Genomic DNA, 12,899 nt, shown 5'->3' on the forward strand with positions numbered 1-12,899 from the left:
TTTTCTTTTGATAGCTAAATGGACCCTAATGTTTTTCTCCTTTTCATGTATTTGACTTTAATTATTCAACACAGTTGGCTTTACTATGAATGGATTAAAATGTCATAAAATATTTTGTGGATTTCTAAGTGTATAAAATTGTTAATTGTGTTAATAAATCTCTTTTTATGCCACATTTTGCTAAATTATGTTGAAATTACATATTCTGATAATAGTAACTTAAACATCTGTCAGTTCCTCTATTAGAGGATAGTAAACTGTCTTGCATGTTACTTTCAAGGGAGAAATACATTTTTTGAAATATTTGCATTAATTACATCAATTTAAGAATTAACAGATATAGGCAATGCTGATATTAACCTTAAAAATAAAATAGTTATCCTCCCAGCAAAAACAGGTTTATTCAGGAATGGCTGAGAATTGTAATCCAGGACAGGCAAGCTAGAGTAGAACCATAGGCAAGTCCAGAGAACAAAGGAGAGGAACACTCTTATAGAGGAAAATGACCAAGTTAGGAGAGCTGCTTCTAAGCCAAAAAGCGCATTGGAGTAAACTGGAAGCCCATGTATTGTGGCTTCTCATTGGCTGAGTCGTGACAGTCTCTCTTTGTCTGGGCCATTGTGGGATGGTGGAAGGCTGAAACCTTTCTTCCTCCTTCTGGGGAGAAAAGTAGCTACAACAGTATGGTGCCCGTCTCTTCCAGGAAGTCTGAGATTCACGAGGAGGGGTGGGCATGAGAGCATCCCTTGCAGGTCTCCTGACACCATGTCAGTGAGGTTTCCCTTTATTCATTTCACACTGATTGTTATATCCAACTTAATTGTAACTATGGAGATTTCAAGGATGTTTTAAAAGGAAAATATAGATGGAAAAGAAACTGATTTCTTTTCCAAAAGAGTATCAGTGGTAATAGTGACTTAGAAGGAAGCAGGGATGTGCAAGGCAGTCAAACCCTGCTGGACATCTGAATAAGGAAGTCTTGCTCCAAACTCTGTAGAAGAGTAGAAAGATTTACTGAAAATGTTGGTGATGGGATAAACATTTATCGTTTCCTGAGCTGAAGTTTTTGCAGGGGCTCATAGCCTCAGCTTGGAACTCACATGGAAGGAAAACAGAAGCTGCTGGTAATGAATTTAGGTATGAGGAAGCAATACAAGTATTTCTTTTATAGTACTTTCTTGTACATTTTGCCACAAATTGAAAATAGAAACATAGAGCCTGTGACCAGTGAGATCCAGGAACAGTTTCAGCCTGGCTGTTGACATAGTTCAGAGACATCAGAATGCCTTTCTTCCACTGCCACCTACTTCTTACACAGAATTTCCAATGATGAGTAAAATATCCTGGTGCAGAAGGCCAAACTGGACAAGCAAGCTGAGTGACATGGTGACATGGCAGTCTGCATGAAGTATATAACTGAGCAAAGAGCTGAATTATCCAATGAGGAGAGGAATCCTGTGTAAGTTTCTTGTAAAAATGTTGCAGGAGCCCACAGGTCATCTTGGAGGGTCATTTCAAGTATTGAGCCAATCATGGAAAGTGCTGAGAAAAACTGAAGATGGCTTAAGAATACAGAGTGAAAATGGAAAGCAATCTTAGAGATAGCTGCAACTGTCTCCTTTAAAAGAGTTTTTGATCTCCAGTGGTTCTACAAGCACTGAGAAAAATCTTCTACTTGAAAATCAAAGGAGACTAATACTGTTACTGTGGTAGGAAGCCAAGCCAAGAAAAGGGACAATGTTTCTTTAATGCTTTAAGAACACAGAGAAATATCGAGGTGCTTGAGTTTAAAGCAATGTAACAATGTACCCCTCACCGGGACCCAGCGATATGGAACAGCTTGTTGATCATAGTCATGTAGGCCCATTAGTTTAGAGTATTCAGGTACCCTTTACTGAGATAGATTAAAATATAACTAGCATTCTGGCTGAACCTATAGTACACTAACAGCTCCCACTACAACATTACTGGTGGCTGACTCTCCTTTCCCCTTGTAGTGAATGTATGAAAGGCATGGCCCCGCTGCCCTTGGGGCTCAGCCTTTGGTAATGAATCTGCAGGGCCAGTGCTAGCACTAATAAACTGCTTCTCGCCAAACGTCTCGGTGTCTCAACTCCCTATTCGTAGTTTCCGCAGTGCCTGCAACATTACCTGGCTCTGGTTGCTGCTGATAATGACAAGAAAGAGTTTATAGATCCCAAAGAGTTTATATGACTCCCAATAAGCATATCAAGAAGCTTTTCAAACAGAAAAAGGAAATGCAACCAATATATTCTATTATACTGGGTGTGGGCTGTAAGTTCTCTGTGTTTTATTGTGTGATTCTGAAATTCCCAGAGAAAGACTGCTCTTTGGTGAAGACAGATTTATTTTTCATTTTATTGAAATATAATTGATATGTAAATGATAAGGTTAAGGTGTACAACATAATTATTTTATATATATGCAAAATGATTGCCACAATAAGTTTAGTTAACATTCTGTTAGACTTACTTATTTTATACCTGTAAGTTTGTACATTTTGACACCCTTCACTCAATTCCCTACACCCTACCCTGGTGAACTGATTAAATTTTTAAATTAAGTGACAAATTTTATTTCCCTGGGATGACAATCTTTAACATATAGTCTCTTAGCAACATTGAAATATACAATATGTTAACCGTAACCATCATATTGTATATTTCACCCCCAGAAGTTATTTATCTTGTAACTGGAATTTTGTATATACCTTTGATCACCTTCACCCATTCCCCTGACCTCCCACCCCCACCTCTGGCAACCATAAATCTGATTCTCTGTTTCTATGAGTTTAGTTATTTCAGATTCCACACCTAAGTGAGATCATATGGCATTTTTCTTTGTCTGACTTATTTCACTTAGCATGATGCCCTCAAGATCTATTCATGTTGCTACAAATGGCAGGATTTCCTTTTTTATGGCTGATCCATATTTCATTGTCTGGGGTGTGTGTGTGTGTGTGTGTGTGTGTGTGTGTGTGTGTGTACTTTTCTTCATTCATCCATAGATGATCAGTTAGGTTGTTAAGGCAACTTTTGGGGAAGACTTTGCTGAACTTAATGCATTAAGTAATGAGTAATAAAAATAGAATGATAATTAATAATGCAATGACTGGGAGGCAGCTTGATATGTGGACATAGGTTACCTAAAGAGAGGAAACAAGAGAAGGAGGGAAAAATTAACAATCTTCCCAACTTTTGTGTATTTCATTATGAAATTTACACAGTGGACCATTTGTTATCTATACTGGTACACAAATAGTTTTTGGTTTACCATTTATGACAAGTACATGTTATTTCTATGTGAATTTTTGTTTTTTTCCATATGGTTTTTATGATTAATATTAGGGAAACAGAGTCAGTTAACATTTTGAGATTTATTGTGTTTTTTTTTTAAATTCAGACTTGATTTGTTTCTCTAGTTATTCAGCTCTTGTTATAATAAGATATTTTATCTTGCTTCAATAAAGGTTTACTATTATTTGCATATGGGTTTTATTATTTTTTTCCTAGATTATTTTATTATCTCCTTGGCTGTTGTCAATGATATTTTTTTATTGAGGTATAACTGACACATAATATATTAGTTTCAGTAATGACTCAATATTTTTTATATTATGAAATGATCACACTAGTAAGTCTAGTTAACATCCATCGTCGTGTATATTTGCAATTTTTTTTCTTGTTAGAAGAACTTGTATGATTTACTATCTAAGATGAGAGATTTTAAATATTGAATACAGTATTAACTCTAGTCACCATGTTGTACATTACATTCTATGGCTTATTTATTTTACAGGTGGAAGTTTGTACATTTTGACACCCTTCATCCAATTCTCCACACCTTACCCTTACACCCCACCTCTGGCAACCATCAATATGTTCTCTATATCTGTGAGTTTGTTTTTCTGTTGTTCATTTGTTGTACATATGGCATTTGTATTTATCTGACTTATTTCACTTGGCATAATGCCTTCAGGGTCCATCCATGTTTTTGCAAAGGACGAGATTTCCTTCTTTATTTTGACTGAATGACTTTCCATTGTATATATGTAAGGCCTTTTGTTTATTCATTCATGCACTGATGGACACTTTAGTTGCTTCTATGTTTTGACGATTGTAAATAATGCTGCAGTGAGCATGAAAGTGCATATTTCTTTTTGAATTTGTGTTTTTGTTTCCAGAGAATAAATACCCAGAAGCAGAATTTCTGGACCATAAGATAGCTCTATTTTTAATTTTTTGAGGAACGTCCATGCTGTTTTCCATAGTGGCTGTACAAATTTACATTCCTACCAGCAGTGTAGGAGAGTTACCCTTTCTTTACATCCTCTCTAACATTGGTTATTTCTTGTCTTGTTATTATCATTCTTGCTGGTGTGAGGTGATATTTCATTGTGGTTTTGATTTGTGTTTCCTGATGATTAGTGATATGAGCAGCTTTTTATATACCTGTAGGCCATTTGCTTGTCTTCTTTAGAAAAATGTGTACTGAGATTCTCTGCTCATTTTTAAATTGGGTGGGTTGTTTGTTTTTGCTATTGAGTTGTATGAGTTTTTTATATATTTTGGATATTAACCTTTATTAGATATATGATTTGCAAATATTTTCTTCTATCCAGCATGTTGCCTTTTCTTTGTATTGATGTTTTTCTTTGCTGTGCAAAAGTTTTTACTTTGAGTTAGTCTCACTTATTTTTATTTTTATTGCCTTTACTTTTGGTGTCAAATGCAAAAAGTCATCACCAAGACTAATATCAAGGAGCTTACTGCCTATGTTTCTTTTCTAGGAATTTTATGATTTTAGGTCTTATGTTCAAGTCTTTAATCCATTCTGAGTTAATTTTTGTGTATAGTGTCCACTTGCTTTCTTTTGCAAGTGGCTGTTCACTTTTTTCCAACACCATTTATTGAAGAGACTGTCTTTTTCCCATTGTATATTGTTGTCTCCTTTATCATAAATTAATTGATCATATTAGCATAGGTTTATTTTTGGGCTCTCTGTTCTGTTCCACTGATCTCTGCCGTTTTTATGCCCAAACCATACTATACCTTTGTAATACAGTTGTAATATGGTTTGAAATCAAAGAGAATGATGCTTCACGTCTTATTTTTTGTTTCTCAAGGTCATTTTGGATATTTGAAGTCTTTTTTGGTTCCATGCAAATTTTAGGATTGTTTATTCCATTTCTGAAAAAAAAGTGCCATTGGAATATTGATAAGAAAATTTCACTGAATCCATAAATTGCTTTGAGTAGTATAGATATTTTAACAATATTAATTGTTGTTAAATAATAACAGTATTATCTATCTGTGAGGATGGACCGTCTTTCCATTTATTTGTGTCTTCACTTTCTTTCATAGATGTTTTACAGTTTTCAGTGTATAGATTTTTCACATCATTGGTTAAATTTATTCCTATGTATTTTATTCTTTTTGATAATTATAATGAGATTTTCTCAATTTTCTTTCTGATAGTTCATTATTAGTGTATAGAAATGCAACATATTTTTGCATATTGATTTTGTATCCTGCAAATTTACTGAATTCATTTATTCTAATAGGTTTTTTTTTTTGGTGTCTATATATAAAATCGTGTCATTTAGTATGTGTCTTATACTTGATCTTAGAGGAAAAACTTGCAGGTTTGTCACCACTGAGTATGATGTTAGCTGTGGGCTTGCCATACATGGCCTTTATTACGTTGTTATATTCCTCCAATACCTGCTTTGTTGAGAATTATTTTCATCTTGAGGTGGCCTAAGATGTTATACTTTTATACATAATACTTTTCTACATTGTGGCCTCACAAGGGCCTGTTTAAAACTGCTTTATGTTTACACAAAGAAAACTGCCTACACAGGTTTGTCCTGGTGTAGGAAAACAGAGATAATTGGTTCCTATCACAGATGTAGTTATTATGGGTATCTTAAGACTGTGGTAGAAATAGTAGTTATAAGACTGTAATATATCCCATGAATATTACATTTTGAACCATGTATACTGTGGCATACATAATCTCAATGTGCACAGTGACAACTGTGGCTGCAGAAGTGTTCCTTGGGACAAAGTTGTGAATAGTTAAGAGTAGGGCAGACAGTATTCACATTCTATTATTTGTAAAGTTACCTATTACTTGTTTTCATTGTTTTGTAACACTCATTTTACTTGCACTTAAATATTTTAAGCACCTTAAGCACAAATGTACAATACACTTAAAATGAATTATTTGATATTTATTACTTCATATATATAAAGTAGAGGTGTAAAACAAAAACCTATGTGTTTAATTTTTTTAGGGTTTTTTGCTTTGTAATATTTTTTGAAATGCATGTATTATAAAAACAGTTAACAGGGAAATAACTTTAGATGGTGGGTAGTTATATTTAATGTCTTATAAAGTTTTTATGAACATCCAAGCATAATTGTTAACATGTGTATTAAGTTGATTTATGTGAAATAAATTTTTTATGCATTTTTTGGGGAAAAAATGAAACATTAACTCTCAATTTTTCTTTTACTTTATTCTTCAGTCTAATTTTAGTGTTAAGCAATACAATTATATGTTCTTTGGTGTCACCATTTTGTTTAGAAGATACTTTGATCAAATTTTTGTCTTGCTTTTAGGATATGCTTTTGAAATGTGACTGATTTTAATATATGCTTTTCACTGCTCTTTGCCTTTCCTGCCGATTTATAATGCTTTGAAATTTTAGTTAGCTATTCTAATAAAAATGTCTTTAGTCCTGCTCACATGCAATATAGAAATTGTCTTATTTATTGGTAAGGAGATGAACATGTAAATATCCTAGACTATCTATAAGAAATAAATACTGGAATATTAAGCCAGTAGAATGTTTAGAGCTTTGTAAGATACACATACCTTTTCTGCTGCAGCCAGAATGTTGGTGCCGCAGCCGCTGGAGAGGACTGTGGGTCACTGGGTCAGTGATCTCATCAGGAGGATATTCCTAAGCATATGAGTTAGCGATGCAAGTGGGTGAGATGCAGTGACCTTGGGCAATAAAGCCAGTGATGTTATATTTTGAATGATAACTTGACTGATTAGCAACTGATATTGGAAGATGATCTTAGAGATTTTTTGAATATGTTGATGTACTTTAAGAGAAAATTCATACCTTATTTTACATTTTAATTGTAGATGAGCTATAACTAAGCTTTTTTTTTTTTTTCATGGAAGTATCACTGCCATGCAATCTTATATTTGTTTCAAATGTTGTAACTTTGGGGGGAAAAATCCCAGGGCAAAATATCTCTAAAACCAAAATCAGTCAAAGGGAGAAATAAAGTTAAGAAACCCTTTCATTTCTTACAAGCAGTCATCCCCATCTCCCTCTGGACCCAGCTGCAGCAGAAGAGAAAGTGAACTCCACCCAACCTCTCTGGTCCACATAAACCGTTGCATGCCCTTGTAATTACCTATTGATAGGTAGATGGATTTATTTCTCCACCAATTGGAAACACCTATTGATATACAGATGCACTAAAAGCCAGGCTAGACAGTCTGGAAACATTACAATTTTACCCACAAGTATACAACACAGTGGTTCAACACTTACCCATGTTATTAGATCCTCATCCCCATTAGTGCAGTTACTGTCTATCAACATAAGAAGATGTTACAGAATCATTGACTGTATTTTCCATGTTGTACTACTATCCCATGACCAGCCTATATTATGGTTGAGAATTTTTTGTGCCTCTTTATCACCCTCACACTTCCTACCAAACCACCCCAGCCCTTCCCCCATGGTAACCACTAGTCAATTATCAGTGTCTCTGAGAGTCTACTGCTATTTTGTTTATCTTGTTTTGTTTTTAGATTCCACAAATAAGTGAAATTGTATGGTATTTGTCTTTCTCTACCTGGGTTGTTTCACTTAGCATAATACCTTTTAGGTTTATCTGTGGGGTAAACTGCAGAATTTCCAGAATCTCCCACCTGGCCTTAGTCCACTTACATAACAATAGGTATTTACTGCTGCAGCCTCCTGTAGCCTCTAGCACAAGGGGTGGAGCGATAATGGCCATTCTCTCTTCTCTTCTGTTTCTGGGATGTAATTGGTCTGGTGTCTGTCACCAAGGACCTGCCAATGGAGTTCCTCCCAGAAGGGGCCAGTGGGAAGTATAGAGAGTGCATCACAGTGGCAGAGTGGCAGCCAGAGGAGATGGACTGGGCTGGGCCTAGCTAGTGAATTTGAGCAAGTTGTGAGCAATAAAAAATGGTTTCTCCAAACTTACCCTTTCCCTTGACTGATTTTGGTTTCACTGGTTTCACAGGGGTTTGTCCCAGGCCAGGAATGCCCTTTTCCCCGGAGCTACTATCCATGGTGTTGCAAATGGCAGGATTTCTTTTTTTTTTATGGCTGCTGAATAATTCCATTTTATGTATGTACCACGTCTTTATCCATTCATCTATTGATGGACACTTTGGTTGCTTTCAAGACTCAGCTCTTATAAATAATGTGGAGGTAAACATAGGGGTGCATATATGCTTTTTGAATCAAGGATTTTGTTTTCATTGGGTAAATTTCTAGAAGTAGAGTTACTGATTCCTAATGGTATTTCTATTTTTTGTTTTTTGAGGAACCTTCTTACTGTTTTTCTCAGGGCTGTACCAATTTATTTTCCCAGAAACTATGTAGGAGAGTTCCTTTTCTTCACATCCTTGCCATCACGTGTTATTTCTTGTCTTTTGTATAATGGTCATTGTGATTGGTGTGAGGTGATATATCATTTTGGTTTTGATTTTTATTTCCTTGATGATTATAAATGTAGAGGATCTTTTCATGTGCCTGCTGGCTATCTATATTTTTTCTTTGGGGAAATAAATGTCTGTTTAGGACCTCTGCCCATTTTTTAATTGGGTTGTTTGTTTTTTCTGGTGTTGAATCATATAAGTTCTTTATATATTTTGGATATTAACTCTTTATCAGATAAATCATTTACAAATATATCCTCTTATACTGTAGGTTGCTTTTGTTCTGCTGATGGTGTCCTTTGCTGTACAGAAGCTTTTTAGTTTGATGTAGTCCCACTTGTTCATTTTTTATTCTGTTTCCCTTGCTCAATGAGATGTGTCCAGGAGAAAATTGCTCATGCTTATGTTCAAGAGATTTTTACCTATGTTTTCTTCTAAGAGTTTTATGGTTTCATGTCTTACATGTAAGTCTTTGATCCATTTTGAGTTTACTTTTGTGTATAGAGTTAGATAATAATCCAGTTTCATTCTCTGTAAGTAGCTGTCCAGTTTTCCCAACAGCAGTTATTGAAGAGACTGTCTTTTCCTCACTGTATATTCATGGCACCTTTGTCATATAGGAATTGACCCTATATGTGTGGGTTTATATCTGGGCTTTGTAGTCTGTTCTAGTGGTCTATGGGTCTGCTCTTGTGACGGTACCATATTGTGTTGAGTACTGCAGCTTTGTAGTAGAGCTTGAATTCAGGGAACATAATCCCTCCAGCTTTGTTCTTCTTTCTCAGGATGGCTTTGGCAATTCAGGGTCTTTTGTGGTTCCATATGAATTTTAGAACTATTTGTTCAGTTCATTGAAGAATGCTGTTGGTATTTTGATAGGGTTTGCATTGAATCTGTAAATTGTGTTGGTCAAGATGGCCATTTTGACAATATTAATTCTTCTTATCCATGACCATAGGATAGGTTTCCATTTATTTGTCTTAGTTTTCCTCATGAGCTTTACAGTTTGCAGAGTACAGGTATTTCACCTCCTTGGTTAAGTTTATTCCTAGGTATTTTATTCTTTTTGATGCAATTGTAAATGGAATTGTTTTCTTGATTTCTCTTTCTGCTAGTTCATTGTTAGTATATAGGAATGCAACAGATTTCTGTGTATTAAATTTGTATCCTGCAATTTTGCTGAATCTTTTTATTAAGTCTAATAGGTTCTTGGTGAAGTCTTTAGGGTTTTCTGTATGCATATCATGTCATCTACAAATAGTGATAGTTTAACTTCTTCATTACCCATTTGGATGCCTTTTATCTCTTTTCCTTTCTGATTTCTGTGGTTAGGTCCTCCAGTACTATGTTGAATAAAAGACATCTTTGTCTTATTCCTTATCTTAGATGAAAAGCTTTTAGCTTTTCCCCATTGACTAGGATGTTAGCTGTTGGTTTGTAGTATATGGCCTTTATTTTGTTGAGGTATGTACCCTCTATACCCTTTTTGTTGAGTTTTTATCATGAATGGATGTTGAAGTTTGTCAAATACTTTTCTACATCTATTGGAATGATTATGTGACTTTTATTCTTCTTTTTGTTGATGTGCTGTAATATTTTGATGGGTTTGTGAATATTGTACCATCCTTGTATCCCTGGAATAAATCTCAGTTAATTATGATGGATGATCCTTTTGATGTATTTTTGAGTTTGGTTTGCTAATATTTCATTGAGGATTTTTGCATCTATGTTCATCAGGAATGTTGGTCTATAATTTTCTTTTTTTGTAGTGTCTTTGTCTGGTTTTGGTATTAGAGTGATGTTGGCTCATAGAATGAATTTGGAAGTATTCCCTCATCTTCTACTTTTTGAATAGTTTAATATTATAAGGTTTTAGCAAGTTGATTAACAGCTTTTACTACAGATTAATATGGACCTTATAGTAGAAATAATTTTATAGTGAACTACATGTGTATCCATAAACAACTGAATATAGAAATGGGCAATGGTCAGAACATGAATATAAATAGAACTCAGACCTACAACCTTTTTAGTAACCAGCCATGGAAGCCAAACCACAAACTCTGTAGCAGTCAGCCCCAAATGGCAGACCTTGATCAATGACTGCCAGTGCTTCTAACTTAGGATCAAGTATAGAAAACCAAATATACTTCCTTAGGCAGTCCCATAGGGCGCCACTCTTGTAATTAGTCCCTCTCCAGCTTCCTTATGCCAACAGCTTCCAATCAGGACATAGTTGAAGTCTTCTTTTTTTTTTTTTCCATTTGAAAGCTTTTACATTCCCTAATTATCTTTGAATCTCTGCCAAGTGCAAGTGATGGTGGCTGTCTTGTTTGTTATAGAAGTTCTGAATAAACAGACTGTTTGTTCTCATTTGGAAGATTATTTCCACATCTAGAAATATAAATGTATAGGATATTGAGTTATAAAATCCTAAAAATTATCATCTAAGATTTAAAATAAGAATTTCAGGGTATAAATTACTCACTATTAAGTAATCTCAGGACAGTAAAAAATTGACTCTCAGCTAGACATTGAGAAGCAGTCAATTCTAATTTAGGTATTAGCTTTCCAACCATTTCTTGATTCCAAAATACAGATTTTCACATTCATACTTTAAAAAGTAATCAAGATCTTCTGAAAGTTATTTTTATATATAATTTATGGTTGTCCTTTGAATCATTAACCCAGGATCATACCTGATAATTTAAAGTTTTATCCAGAAAAGTATTTTGACTTTAAGTTAGTTGGCAAGGAATATCCAATATTTAGATAAGAAATTCAATTATCTTTTCATAGAAGCCAAGATGATTAGAGTCCAGAGAGCCAGAGGCACTCTACTGTTTCATTTAATGTATAGCTGCACCAGTTTAGGAATATATTTTATTTCAAGAAATTGGATCTGCCTTAAGAGCCATAAACTCTTATTACTGCATTCATATTTATTGTTTTTAAAGTGCTTATTTTGTTAACTAATAATAGAAGCCCTTAACTTTATAAAAATCTCTCTAGAGTTTTCTCTTGGACCATTATTTCGTATGTTCAAACACAAATTATAGTAGAATGACATAAGAATTTTTCTGGACCTTTAAAAGATGTAACAAAAAATGAAAAGACATCTGGTAATGTACATTTCAGTTAGGAAATCCAAGTATTCAATTGTGGTTCTCAATCTTTTCTAGTCTTCATAATAATAATAATAATAATGATAAATTCAAACACATATGCTTATAGTTTATCAATTATTATTCTAAGCATATTGTAGGTATGACTCATATAATTCTCATACCAATTCTAGGAGGTAAATATAATTTCTTAGCACTTCCTTCAAACTTATAATTTTTGTAGTTTATATCAGTGCTCCTTATATTTTAGATTTGAATATAATTTAATATTTGAAAGAATGGGAAACAGTCACGGACTATTTTTGCCAAGTAAGGTTGTAAGAAACTACCCACTACCATCAACACAACTATTATCTACTGCCATCATCGTTTCATTAAAATGAAAGTTTAACATCAGAACAATGAGTCCAAACTCTGAGAAAAAGGGTACTGCTTTACTGAAAAAAAGTTTTGCCTTATGTAAAGCTTATTTTATTCTTTATTGTTTTCAGATTTTAACATGGATCAGTAAAAGCATTATTGATGACCAAAGCCATCCTGTGGTTTTACCTTGAAGAATAAATTAGAAATTTTAATGGGTCCAACTAGTTGATGGCAAAACAGCCAACCCTTTTGTCAATATTATTGAAAACAGAGAAGAATCAAATGTCCTCAGTTTTATTTGGATAAATTAATTGGCCAGCTGACTTCTTTACTTCTTAGTTCTTTTTTTGGTGAAGGAAAGGGTTTAATGACTCGAAGCAGTGAATAAAGTGTGAACAGCAATAGAGAAAAAAATCAAACAGGAAAGCCCTGCACAAAAAAATGAATTCATATCCATGCTCATTTGCCTGTAAAATTGTCAAATAGATGTGTTTTGCATACTGAGCAATAAGTTCATTTTCCTCATGCCTTCCTTTAGTTATATGATTTCTTAGATCTGTGAGTTAGCACTTGATTCTCTCTAAAGTCTTCTACTTTGATATCACTATAACCTTGTGAAAACTAAGCATCACATTTCAAGGTCAAGGGATTTGTTGATTGTCTTTAGGA

At 34.2% G+C, this 12,899-nt stretch overlaps 1 pseudogene; it reads left to right on the top strand.

The window, feature by feature from the left end:
- Positions 1–1,340: 1,340 nt before the first annotated feature.
- Positions 1,341–2,396, top strand: LOC118973742 (14-3-3 protein zeta/delta pseudogene; annotated as a pseudogene).
- Positions 2,397–12,899: the final 10,503 nt, after the last annotated feature.

The sequence above is a fragment of the Manis javanica genome, chromosome 8 (assembly GCF_040802235.1).
Source record: "Manis javanica isolate MJ-LG chromosome 8, MJ_LKY, whole genome shotgun sequence".
NCBI classification, from domain to species: domain Eukaryota; kingdom Metazoa; phylum Chordata; class Mammalia; order Pholidota; family Manidae; genus Manis; species Manis javanica.